Source organism: Staurois parvus, unplaced genomic scaffold (assembly GCF_062004578.1).
Source record: "Staurois parvus isolate SC_StPar_1 unplaced genomic scaffold, SC_StPar_1.0 ptg000287l, whole genome shotgun sequence".
Classification (NCBI taxonomy): Eukaryota; Metazoa; Chordata; class Amphibia; order Anura; family Ranidae; genus Staurois; species Staurois parvus.
In genome coordinates this window covers 14,656,683-14,670,868 of record NW_028318083.1, presented here as the reverse complement: position 1 = coordinate 14,670,868, position 14,186 = coordinate 14,656,683, and the positions used below count along the sequence as shown (strand labels likewise).

At 37.5% G+C, this 14,186-nt stretch overlaps 1 long non-coding RNA gene across 3 annotated transcripts in view; it reads right to left on the bottom strand.

Annotated features, from left to right (window-relative positions):
• Positions 1 to 14,186, bottom strand: part of LOC149458395 (uncharacterized) — a 77,945-nt gene that overhangs the window by 14,837 nt on the left and 48,922 nt on the right. For 2 of the 3 annotated variants that reach the window (XR_016313459.1, XR_016313458.1), the window contains 4 exons: positions 12,495 to 12,551; positions 10,917 to 10,989; positions 8,497 to 8,583; positions 6,107 to 6,218 (listed from right to left, as the gene is read on the bottom strand). This is a non-coding gene — a long non-coding RNA (uncharacterized LOC149458395). The remainder of the gene's footprint in view (positions 1 to 6,106; positions 6,219 to 8,496; positions 8,584 to 10,916; positions 10,990 to 12,494; positions 12,552 to 14,186) is intronic. The other variant, XR_016313460.1, reaches the window with a different exon arrangement.

Here is a 14,186-nt window from a genome sequence, read left to right as displayed (position 1 = left end):
GCACATGTATTAGCATGAGAAATGAATAATATACCATCAATGTAAAATGGACGTCCCTGTTCGCGCATGCGCCCCCTTGAGAGAAATTTTGATGCTCATACTGTATATCATAAATATCACAATCCACAATCAAACTTACTTCTTTCCCCCAATGCTGAAATAACATTTGATATGGTGAACTGTGCAAAGCTATTCTTCACCATAAAACACTTGGCTTTCGGTCCTAAAATGTTGAGCCAGATTCAAGTGCTCTACATTCAACCCCACAGCACAAATTCATATTAATGGTTTCTTGTCTAAAGTCTTCCTCCTATTTGCAATCTCTCTTGAACTCTTATTTATTTATTTCAGGTACTTATATAGTGCTGTCAATTCATGCAGTGCTTTACATATATATTGTACATTCACATCAGTCCCTAACCCTCAAGGGGTGTACAATCTAAGGTCCCTAAATTACATTCATGCACATACTAATTTAGACAGGATCCAATTAACCTACCAGCATGTCTTTGGAGTGTGGGAGGAAACTGGAGTCCCCAGAGGAAATCCAGGCAAGCACAGGGAGAGCATGCAAACTCCAGGCAGGTGATGCCATGGTTGGGATTTGAACCAATGACCCTAGTACTGCCAGGTAGAGGTGCCAACCATTTAGCCACTGTGCAGCCCCTAGCTTTTCTTAACAACCACACTGCTTGTACTACTAGATGAATTAAAGAAACTTAATAACATTTTACATTTTAAAACAAATTTGAATAAATTCAAAATTTTGAACCTTAATATTTCACCTAAAGAGGTCATCTCTGGCCACCTTACCCTCACAGGTTACCAGCTGTCTGGGTTTTCATGAGTACCTGAGGCCTTGTCTGTAAAAGTTACATACACTAAATTTTCTTTTTCTATCACGTTTGTCCTTTATCTGCATTGTCTGCATTCTCATTCTGATTCAATTAATGCTTCAACTAACTTGTAGTGAGGTCTTACTGTAATTGTTTTACAGTAACCCTGGGAGTGATTCTTTGCTCGAAAAACAAGTCAAGGGAACGTGTGGGTGGATATCTAATTAAGATCTGTTGAATTAATACAGTGTTACACAGGGATTTTTATTAAAACTTATATAAAAATCTAAGAATCAGGTTTAAAAATGTTTTTTTTCCTACTTCTAGTGCTAGTGTCCCTTTCAATCAAGGGAAAATGTTCCACAATCTATATGGTACATTGATATCATTCATGTGTATCGATTTTTTTGAGAGAACCGTCTTTTCAAGTGTAAAATGTTTATGAAAACATTGGATGTGGCAAAAAAAATGTGTGTGGCATTTGAATGGCATCTTATTCTATCTACTGAAGTATGTATAAATATTCAACAATAATATATCCTATAAGCTTCAAACTAAATTCATAACAGCAGCTGTGAAAATAGCAATAAATTCAAAACAATAAAGAGAATAATGTTTTAAGATTATGAGCAATTTATTTTTTTCTCATCCTTTATTGGTTTTGTAAAATGGCACATGATATGATTAATCAAGAGTATTATAGGTATTATATAGCACATTGCATATATTATATAATAAATCCAGGACTGTATTTAGACATCATGCTACCTAGGCATATCAGAATTATTACACTGTTTTGTAAAAGTTCCACCTTTTGTCTCATGTGGGTATCTACTGTTGTAAGGTGCTACCAGAATCTGCATGGGTCTGCTTTATATAAAGAATTACTTTTCATCTCTACAGACCACAATTCAAAGCTAAAGATGGGTTTGCACTTCTTGGAACTATAACGAATCTTTTGATTCCTATTAATATTCTTCTTTCCTCTAAGGTTCTCTTGCAGAGCTTAAAGTTCAACTCCAGGAACAAAAAAAAAAATACTTGTGCAGTGGTCCCCCCTACAATGCAAGGGTTAAACTCTTGTTAAGTAATTCTGAGAAGTTGAGAAATAAAGCTGTAATACTAACCTTATTCCTTGCTCTGGCAAACTCCCTCCATATGTGTGAGCAGTCCTCCACAGCCTCCGCTAAGGCGCTCTAGCCCGTGATTGCACTCTTACCTCTTGCCATATACAGTCAGGTCCATAAATATTGGGACATCGACACAATTCTAACATTTGTGGCTCTATACACCACCACAATGGATTTGAAATGAAACAAACAAGATGTGCTTTAACTGCAGGTCAGCTTTAATTTGAGGGTATTTACATCCAAATCAGGTGAATGGTGTGGGAATTACAATAGTTTGCATATGTGCCTCCCACTTTTTAAGGGACCAAAAGTAATGGGACAGAATAATAATCACAAATCAAACTTTCACTTTTTAATACTTGGTTGCAAATCCTTTGCAGTCAATTACAGCCTAAAGTCTGGAAAGCATAGACATCACCAGACACTGGGTTTCATCGCTGGTGATGCTCTGCCAGGCCTCTACTGCAACTGTCTTCAGTTCCTGCTTGTTCTTGGGGCATTTTCCCTTCAGTTTTGTCTTCAGCAAGTGAAATGCATGCTCAATCGGATTCAGGTCAGGTGATTGACTTGGCCATTGCATAACATACCACTTCTTTCCCTTAAAAAACTCTTTGGTTGCTTTTGCAGTATGCTTTGGGTCATTGTCCATCTGCACTGTGAAGCGGCGTCCAATGAGTTCTGAAGCATTTGGCTGAATATGAGCAGATAATATTGCCCGAAACACTTCAGAATTCATCCTGCTGCTTTTGTCAGCAGTCACATCATCAATAAATACAAGAGAACCAGTTCCATTGGCAGCCATACATGCCCACGCCATGACACTACCACCACCATGCTTCACCGATGAGGTAGTATGCTTAGGATCATGAGCGGTTCCTTTCCTTCTCCATACTCTTCTCTTCCCATCACTCTGGTACAAGTTGATCTTGGTCTCATCTGTCCATAGGATGTTGTTCCAGAACTGTGAAGGCTTTTTTAGATGTCGTTTGGCAAACTCTAATCTGGCCTTCCTGTTTTTGAGGCTCACCAATGGTTTACATCTTGTGGTGAACCCTCTGTATTCACTCTGGTGAAGTCTTCTCTTGATTGTTGACTTTGACACACATACCTCCTGGAGAGTGTTCTTGATCTGGCCAACTGTTGTGAAGTGTGTTTTCCTCACCAGGGAAAGAATTCTTTGGTCATCCACCACAGTCGTTTTCCGTGGTCTTCCGGGTCTTTTGGTGTTGCTGAGCTCACCGGTGCGTTCCTTCTTTTTAAGAATGTTCCAAACAGTTGTTTTGGCCACACCTAATGTTTTTGCTATCTCTCTGATGGGTTTGTTTTGTTTTTTCACCCTAATGATGGCTTGCTTCACTGATAGTGACAGCTCTTTGGATCTCATCTTGAGAGTTGACAGCAACAGATTCCAAATGCAAATAGCACACTTGAAATGAACTTTGGACCTTTTATCTGCTCATTGTAATTGGGATAATGAGGGAATAACACACACCTGGCCATGGAACAGCTGAGAAGCCAATTGTTCCATTACTTTTGGTCCCTTAACAAGTGGGAGGCACATATGCAAACTGTTGTAATTCCTATACCGTTCACCTGATTTGGATGTAAATACCCTCAAATTAAAGTTGACAGTCTGCAGTTAAAGCACATCTTGTTCGTTTCATTTCAAATCCATTGTGGTGGTGTATAGAGCCAAAAATGTTAGAATTGTGTTGATGTCCCAATATTTATGAACATGACTGTAATGCAGGACTAATAGTCCTGCAGTGTATGTGATTATGCTGAGTAATGGCCCAAAGCCCTGAGTGTCAATAGAAGAGAAGCGTGCCAAAGCCTGTAAAGCTAGTTAGCAAGAGTTAGGAAGGCTTTATTTCTTGCAGTGCAAGGGCCCACTGCAAGGGTTTTTTTCCATCCCAGAGTTGGGCTTTAACCATAAGTCCTCATGCACATGTGATGTTTTTACAGCTGCTGGTTTTGGCTTTTGACATTTTTTTTCTACAGCAAGTAAACCCCCCCAGCATGTTATCCTATGTGTCCATGCACACATAGACTGTAATCAACGTTTTTTGGCTGGAAAAAAAAACCCTGGACTAGTGGGCTTCTAGATGAGTTTTTAGCTGTAAAAATGCTCTAACACTGAAAAACGCTGCAAAATGCAGTAAAACGAAATAAACCGGCATTTTTGGATTTTTTTCACAACAAAAAATGTTTTTTTTCTGGTAAAAAACGCAAACGCGTAAAAACGCAGGAAAATGCTGCTAAACGTGGCAAAATGCCGCTAAACGCTAATGCAAAAACGCTAAAAAAGCTGAAAAACTCATGTTTTTAAAGTGACTTTACACAGCTAACGTTACCAGCGTTATCAAATTGTCCAGTGTGTATGAGGACTAATACCCAGAGGTGAACAGCTGAGGAAACCAATATAAGAATATATTTTGACAGGTTTAACTGCCTTCTCTAATCCTGCTGCCCTTGGTACTGGCCTTCCAATGCCTTAGAGAAAATACATTTCTGATTACAGCAGTGTTAGTATGAGACGTTTTGAGTGATGATAGGGGTACAAATGTTTGTCAGGGGTCTCCAATAATATGGATCATCTCTCAATAAAAAAATATGAAAGATGTGCATAGTCTCTTTGTACGTTGTTTGTGAACTAAGTAGTCTATAGTATTTTTTTTGTGTTGCTATATGCTTTGTTAACCACTTCCCGACCCGCCATAGCTGAAAGACTGCTTCAGCATGTTTGTCTAGTTCTGGGAGGGTTTCTACAGATGCTCTCCCAGAATCCCGCCCCCGGCACACACATTGGACGCTCTCTGTGTCCTTTGAACACAGTTGATCACTGATCGAGGTATAGGGCCAATCACAGCAGCCCTTTACCATGTGAACATCTGTGTCCAATTACAGCTGATGACATGTAAACAAACGCCTCAGTAATCAGCATTTCCTTTCCTCATGCGTTGTCATTGAGTGAGGAAAGGAGAGCCAATAACCAGAAATCTTGACAGGACACATTTACACGGATAATCTGAGCACTGAGCATCAGTGCCCCCCATCAGTGCAAGTCAGTGCCTATCAGTGCAGCTTATCAGTTCCCATCAGTGCAGCATATCAGTGCCCACCAGTTCTGCCTATCAGTGCCCATCAGGGCCACCTATCAGTGCTGCCTACCAGCACCCAATAGTGTCACCTTATCAGTGAATCCTCAACAGTGCCTCCTTATCAGTGCATCTTATCAGTGTCCATCAGTGCTGCTCCATCAGTGCCACCTCACCAGTGCAGCCTAATTAGTGCCCATTGGTGCCCATCAGTGTAGTCTTATCACTGCCCATCAGTGCAGCCTATCAGTGAAGAACAATTACTAATTTGGAAAATGTTATAACAATTTTATAAAAGTTTTTTGGTCTTTTTTTGTTTGTTTAGCAAAAAAATAAAAACCCCAGTGGTGATTAAATATGACCAGAAGAAAGCTTCATCTGTCTCAATAAAATGGTATATATTTCATATGGGTTCAGTGTTGCATGACCGTGCAACAGCACTGAAAGCTGAAAATTTGACTGGGCAGGAAGGGGGTGAAAGTGCCCAGTATTGAAGTGGTTAAAAACAATAAAAAGAATTTTCCAAAAAGACGTGTATAGGACTGATGCACACTGGACAGTTTTTCAGCTGCTTATAGGGGATTCTGTTGTTTTTTTCCTGCCTCCAAATGCCCCTGCATGTTAGCCTATGTATCCATGCACACATACTGTAGGCTTTTAGAGGAGTTTAGAGGCAGAAAGAAAAAAACACTGCTAGTGTATCCAGAAGCAGTAGCATTTCGGCAGAAAAAATGCGAGACATCTGTAATAATAATGAATTCTGGTCATTGAAATGAACTAACGCTCAAGTGCCAAACGCACCTAAATGCAATGAAATACATTCCCCACTTTTACAAGTGCCAAGTATTTTTTCAGCCAAAATGCTGCTGCCTGGAGGAGAGGCATTTAGGAAAGTCTGCAAAATTTGTGTGTGCGTGAGGCCTTAGCGTGAATATTTACAAAAATATCATATATGGTACAGTGATAAAAGTCAAACTTTATTTCTTTGGCTTTTTCCCCTCAAGAATGTAAATAAAAGATTCCCAACATATAGTACATTAACCTTGATATTGACTATCGTCCAGGCCTCAAAATGCATCTTCCAATCAGCACAACACCTGTATCACCCTCCATCCAAAATTCCCCTACAGCTCCTCTTCTTCCCAGCAGGTGGACTAAAAAAAAAACACGAAGGTCAGCTTTAGAAGAAATGGGTCAAAATAGAAATATATGGGCTGCCATTTCAGACTCTCTACTTAAAAAAATTTCTTGCCTGGCTGTCATGCAAATTTTGCTGTTGCCAGTACTTTCTGGGTCACTGACACAGGACCAATATGCAGAAAGTGAAGACCATGCATCATGGGTATGTGTTCGAAGTCAGTGTCTTTGAAATTACTGGAGCCAGAGGGCCACCATGATCTAATTTTTTCAGAAAGTAAACAGCAGTGATAGCCCTCACCTTTTCCTCTACTCTCTATCTCTTTGATAATGGGTTCTATGCCACTTAGCTGACAATATTATAGGGGCATCTGTTTCTACATACTAAAATACAACTAGTCATTACACAGTACTGGATTACAAAACTGGGCACCTTAAAGCAGTAGTAAACTGCCAAAACACAAAAATCCTCCCTGCAAAATAATGTCATAATGTGCTAGTATGCATCACATACTAGCACATTAGGAAAGACTTCAGACTTGATCACCTGTGCGTTTTTTATTTTTTGTGCTATAAAAAAAAAAGACCGACAATTTTGAGAAAAAAAAAACAATATTTTTGACTTTTTGCTATTAAACATGTCCAGTAAAAAAAAAAAAAAATCAATTGTCCTCATAAATTTAGGCCAAAATGTATTCTGCTACATGGCTTTGCAAAAGAAATCCCAATATGTGTAAATTAATTGGTTTACGTGAACATTATAGTGTTTACAAATATATATATAAATATATATACTGGGATTTGTTTTTTATTTTTACTAGTAATGGCGGTTATTACCGACTTATAGCGGGACTGCACAACTGCGACAGGCATACTGACATTTGGGGGAACTGACTTGGTGTCACTGACATCCCAGTGACACCAATACAGTGATAGGTGCTAAAAAAAGCACTGACACTACTAATGGCTAACTGTGTGCTGTTTCACTGTAAGCACTGTGTGCTTGTGCTTCACCTTAATCACACTGCTTTGGATGGCTGTGTTGTGCACAGCCATCCAAAGCAATGGGCACAAGCTGACATGGAGGAGAACTTTATTGTTTACATACAGTTCTCCTCTCCGTCGGAGATGCTCGCCAATCACCGGGCGGGACCCAGTGATTGCCCATATAGAAGAAAAATATATTTAAAAAATATTCTTCCCAAATATATTAACATATATTTGAAATACTACAATTTTGTCCGTATTCAATATATATATATATATATATATATATATACACACATACACGGTATGTTGTTATATATTACAAAATATATGAAAAATATTTTTAAAAATACTTTTTTTTAAATATATTCTTCAGATTTTTTTGTTAACATATAAAAAAGTATTTGTAACATATAGTTTTACATATATTTGTAAATGCATTGCACAAATGTAGATTGAATGTATTTTTAAAGACATACAGTATATTTGAAAAATTATTTAGAAAAATATTTTTCATATATTTTGTAATATATAAAAAAAAACACATTTCAACATACAGTATATATATATATATTTGGGAAGAATATTTTTAAAATATATTTTTCTTCCATATGGGTTACCTTAGAACGAAGCCCTCCAGTGACACACTGCCACCGCTGACAGGGTTTCCATTTTCACCCTGTCCTCCTTCCGGGTTCGTGGACACTGGCCGCTTGATTGGCTGAGCCATGATGACGTCACTCTCAGAGCGCATGTGCCGCTGACATCATCGGCAACAGGGACACTGAATATTTCCTAAATGGTGCATGTTTAGGAGATATTCCTTGTACCTACAGGTAAGTCTTATTATAGGCATGCCTGTAGGTACAAGTGTCCAGTGGGAGTTTACTTCCACTTTAACTGTCTGTAAATAAAGTTCAATATACATCATGGCACCATACAATATAAAAAAATAGCAAGGCAGCAAATACAGCATAGGTCTGAAAACAACATTGTAATGTTTAAATGAATATATTAACATGTGATTTATATCCATACGACTGTTTATCATTCTGTGAAGGCAGCAAAGTTCCCATCACTTCATAGCTAACAATATGACCTCATCTAATGCACATTTACAGAGTCATGACATTTGCAAATGCTAGTGTTGTAATAGCATTACCAGTAACATTATTTACTTACAGTTATCAATCTAGCACATAATACCTTCTATCTGACAATTTATTTAAGGGATGCACTCACACTGATGGTTTTCTATGCAGCTGTGCTATTGAGTTACAATAAAGTCCCTCAAGGCTTCTTCCTTACCATCAATAAAGCTGACCATGGCCATACAGTCTTTCACCAGTCACCTTCTCTATTTCATCAGTGCATTTCTATTCCTCCATTATTAATCTGAACAGAAACAAAATATTACAGTTACATAAGGAAATGACTGTATCACATATAGGTTTAAACTTTAAAAGAAACTCAAGACACTTAAGGCTTATTTTTAAAAAAGACCATTAAAAAGGTATTGTCATCCACAGCAGCCAATCAAAGTTCATTTTCAAATGATTAAACAAGGATTTCTGCATGGTTGATATTGGCAGTAAGAACAGATTTTGCCCATAGTAGCCACACTCAAAGAAATCAGATGTACGTCTGATGCAGCATTTACACATAATAGGGTCAAACCTCCCATCCTGTGCTTGGGTGACATGTGAATCTGGAACATTCCTATGCTGGGATTCCCCATGGTGATTTGTAATTATGGCGAAGAGCACTCCAGCATTGAAATGTCTTCTCGCTATGACAAATGACACTAGAGGTAAGACAGTACTAAAGAGAAATATCTGTAGGGTGGTGTATCTTTTTGTTTTGACATAACTCCTTTTTCAGCATTTTCTAAGTGGAGAATGTTAATGGGCCTATTAGTAAGGCAAAGCAGTGACATTTCATTGTACTGACAGCTCTAAGTAGATGAAAAGTGAATTCTAGTTGCTATGGGTTACTACATTTACACATTATCTGTGCTTTTTGCAAGTGAGCCTTAATATTATTTTTGCTATTCCATCTAATAGTATCTGTATATAAACACTGTTGTAAGCTCTTTATTATTCCCTTTCTCGTATTACAGCTTTTTAGCTATAAAACTCTATAGAGCATCAATATCTCCCTTTCCTTATTGGCTGGAATTATTTTTTATTGATTACTAGCTCACTTGTATAGCATAACATGGTGAGCTGTCTGCCAACACAAAAACATTCCAGATAATTGGAAAAGGAGGGATGTTGTCACTGTGCCTGGGCAGAAATACTACACATTCTGCAAATCTGACTTCTCAAGGTAAAGTCAATTTTTGCACTGAGTTTCACAGCTGTTATCTAGGTGTTGCTCGAGAACTGTGATATAAGAAAGAAAATAGTAATGAGCTCACAACATCCTCTATAGTTTTCCAGGTACCCTTCACCCCACAAACGAGATCTTGCACCCCCCCCCCCCATTATAATATGGCTGCAGTAATTGCAAACATAACATGTCTAATGTCTTAATCCAGGCAGAGCCCCTTATGGTGAGGTTGTACTTGTAGGTTTAGAATTTTGCTGTAGGACAACTCTGATTGTGGTACCTGGAGGTGGAAGTTGGAGTTGGGCTTTAAGAATTATAACTCTTTTTTAATAAGGCTGTTAGTTCATTTCAATCTCCTTCCATTGCCCTGTGCTTGTTGATGTACCAGAAAGCTTTATCCTTTGACCTACACTTTACTAAATGCTTATAGTGTTAGCTAGCTTGTTAGGTATTCCAATATCAATTATAAGCACATAATAATGAAATGTAGCTCTCAATTTCACTTCATTATGCAAAATTCGATAAGATTTTATTAATAGTAATATTAATAATAATTATTATTATTGTATTTGTATTATTATACAACTGTTTGTGCTTGTCCTTTTAAATATTGTTATTTATGTGTATTTTCTGCCTTTTTCAGGGATGTAATATTTACTTTGTACTGTATTATTGGATATAACAAAATGGCAGATACAAAAATAATAAAAATCATATAATAATATTATAAAGAACAGTATATATTGAATTTAACAATATAACTCATAAATGGACTGCTTAATATGTGCACATACTATTAGTGTGTTACGGAAATTAATTACAATTTCTCTATGTGCTAATTTTCTTGCATTTTGAATTTCTCAAAATGGCTAATTTATGCTTAGAATTGTAAATTTTTTTGAAGTGCCACAGTAGTTGTACCATTACCTTTACCTATATATACACAAGCATTTAATATATCGTTATTGAGTCATCTACCTAACAACTCAACTCAGCTACATTCAGAATGAAATTATTAGGTAAACAATTGGCGCCAACAAGTTCCACACAAGCTTGACCTTTGCAGTCATTATTCACTTTAGACATTCATTACAAACTGGGTGTGAAATGAGAGGTAGAACTCAAACATTTGCATGACATTATTTTTTGTTAAAGGTGCTATGTACCTGAACATCTCAAGCACCCTCTGCTACATTAAGTTGTGTCTTTTCAGATCATGTTAAAACATTTATAGAACTTACTCTTCAGAGCAATGTAGGTCAACATGATCTGCGAGACTTCTGGGAACCAATTTTTCTTCTATTGTATAAAGGGGAGGTTATAAACACTCTGACACAGTAATTACCTAAAATGAATGCAGTTTTGCATGCTTCACCAAAAAAATAAATACAACATACCATGATATTGCAAACAGTGTTTTCCTGACATTGCACTCTGGGACCAGTAGGAGACTCGATCCTGATACAGTGTCTGCAAAGTGAAAGTAGTTAAGTAGAGAATGGGTTGCCTTACATTTAATAGGCTTGAAATTATTTATATATATATATATATATATATATAAAAGATAACCAAAGCTATAAAAGTTCACTCTGCTTTTGATGCATGAACCAGACACCAAATTCATTTTACTGGTGAGCAAACACCCAACAATCAGAAAGTCACCAGAATATATGCTTGGGGTGGGAGTGCTGGCTAAGGCTTCCTTTTGGTTTTTCAATGTTCTGCATACTTTCTCTACCTAAATGTGATTAAAACAATGGGAAGTAACAAGAAAAAATTGCATTGCCAAGATATTTTGGCCCAAATGCAAGTTGCATGTGACTGTTTTAGATGAAAACAAAAAAAACAATTACATACTGGAGTAAAAATCGAAGTGGGAGTAGATGATAAAATTCAGAATTCTGTGTTCACCTTAAAGAGAAGTTTAGGATGTTTTGTTTTAATTATACTTACCTAGGTGGGTACAGCTGATACTACATCTGTCCCCTGCCAGTTGTAAGGTTGAGAACTGAGTGATCAAACACTGCTATTGCTTAGTTATTTCTCTCTGCTCTGAGCACAGAGCCAGGACTGTCAGTCTCCGGCTCTCTGCTCTTACCCCCCCCCAACGTTCACTGGAGCTCTGGGCTGTGGAGTTTGCAGGAGCGGCTGGCTCAAGCTCTCAGCAGATCGCTTAGAGGCTGAGCCAGGTGCTGGTCCAGGGATCTGGGTGGATCCCGACTTTAAAGTTGGGATCTGTCCCCAACCTGGACCAACTGAGTGACAATGAAAAAGGGTCACAGGAGTCCATAACAAATTGTACTCCTGTAATCTACAGGAGAAGTACAGTGAAATGAGCTCTGGCTATACTTCTCCTTTAAGCCAATATTATATTGCAAATGGGTTATTATAGCTTTTGCAAATGGGCTTTACTATAAGATATGTTAAGATGAAGTAGCTTTAAATTGCTTTGAGCTGCTTTTTCATTCATATTAACAGTAAGATAAGCCATCTAGATGCAACAGCATGCCTGTACATACAAGCACCTATTCTGACATGATTCTGACATGATATTAGAAAAAAACATTAAAATGGTCCCTAATCTTTCTCTCACAGTCAACCCTCCTCTCAACTGTATCCTGAAACTAGTAACCACAACCCAATATCCTCATTCCAATCTTAAACATTGACGTTAACCCCTGACCCTATCACTAACATAACCCCTTCAAATCTATACTAACCCTGTCATTATCTAAATTGAGATCATCATCAAAATCACATAGTCCTTGCTCCTTAAAGAAGAAGCATCAAAATGCCAGGCTTAAAAATAAATGAAATAAGTGATAAAATCTAGGGTGACAACAAAAGGATGTTCAGGTGTCTCTTGCACAATTTAATTTGTCTATTTACAAGTCAGTCTTAAGAAAAATATTGGAAAAGAGGTGTTTTGTTGTGTTTACAATAAAAGAACAGTTTTTTAAATTTAACATTTTTACCTATCTCAGTTTTGGTATAGACCCTGGGATCTTCCATAGCTCCAATGGTGAAGTAATCTGGAGACAGATAAAACAAAAGTTTAACCTTTTTTGAGAAAACTAAACACTACATACCAAAATTAAAAGCTTCATTTCAACTGTAAAGCCTAATAGTGATTATGGCGGAATGGGGCTGGGTTTATTGCCTCAGAGTCTTGGTGGTTTTGTAATCGTGGAACAACCAATAATTTCCAATTTGTATGAAAACTTTTGCAGCAGAATGTCAAGGCATATTGTTCTACAATAAAGTGACTTAAATAGGAAAAAAATCAATATTTTGGAATGGCTATATATCATTCAATTGAATGATAGTGACATATTCCCAGTATTTCAATTCTGTCGGAAGATGGCTGTTCAAACAAGACATCCCAAAAAAATTAGATACATTAGCTTTTGGTGCTGAGAACCTTCTGTCAGGTAGTTCAAGGCATGTGATTTTCGGAACAGAAAACAAGCGAAAAAGTAAGGTGAGCCCCACACCACGACTTCTAAATTTAACAATACCCTTCCTAAATTTATCATACTTCCTAAATTAATCTTTGACTCTATATCTCCCCCTAACATCTGGGTCCCATGTTGAGAGGCTGTCCTGCTGCTTAGTGAACACAGGATGGCAATTGCTTGGCAAGAGCACCATTTAGAGAATGCTTTGCATTTTCTCTGAGTGGACGAGGTGGGGATTGTGACATCACCCCCCCCCCCCCCCACACACACACCTCATCCTCTATGATTCCACCACTAGTTCTTACATCTCATTCATAAAAATGCATGCATGGCCTGTTGGGTGGTGGTAAACCTTTCAGTTCAAGAGTCTTTAATATATCATATCTATATGGCTCTGAGATCTTGTATGCACTTGAGTACTGGCTGAACATGCTATCCTTTACATTGACAAAACAACATGTCAACACATCAAATTCATTGTTTGAGAGATTTTGAAAAAAAAAGGTTCACTTTATATACTTTTTAGGATGAAAATGAAAGTAATTTTCAAACAACTCCAAGAAAGTATAACAGACAAACCAAACAATTAAAAGATAAAAGTGATGAACAGTGACCATCTGTCATTACTGTTCAAAGAAAGAAGTTCATGCAGCTTCAAATAAGATAACCAACCAAAACAAGGCCACTTTTAATCATAGGAGTACAGTTTTTGCATTTACATTTTATACTGTCTGTAGTCTTATTCAGACCTTTAGTGGCTTAAATCATCTTGCCATCTGTTTCATGACATTCATGTCACAGTCAATTAAGATCCCCTATTTTCAAGCTGTCTTCATTGTTTAATGTGCAACTTCTATCTAGTTACTTTGCAAGCACCACACGGGAGAAGCTTGCTATCCCTGCTGGAGACCAGCACATATGAGACAGAAGAGAATAATGACAGCAAGCTTTGCTAAGAGTTCCAGCATGACAAACGCATGCAGTTACTGATTCCAATTATGAAAGTGGATGGAGAAAAAAGGTGCTGCCTTTGGGAGGCTCCTGTCAAATTGACAAGCTAAAGAAGTCACTCATCTCTCTTTAGCAGTGTTAACACTGCTTGAAAGTCTATTTCTAAGGAAACAATATGTTCTAACAAGCATTTCTCGGCTGCGGAAGATGTAATGTGTACATTCTGGCTATTCATGTTAGTCTAACATTTGCTAATGG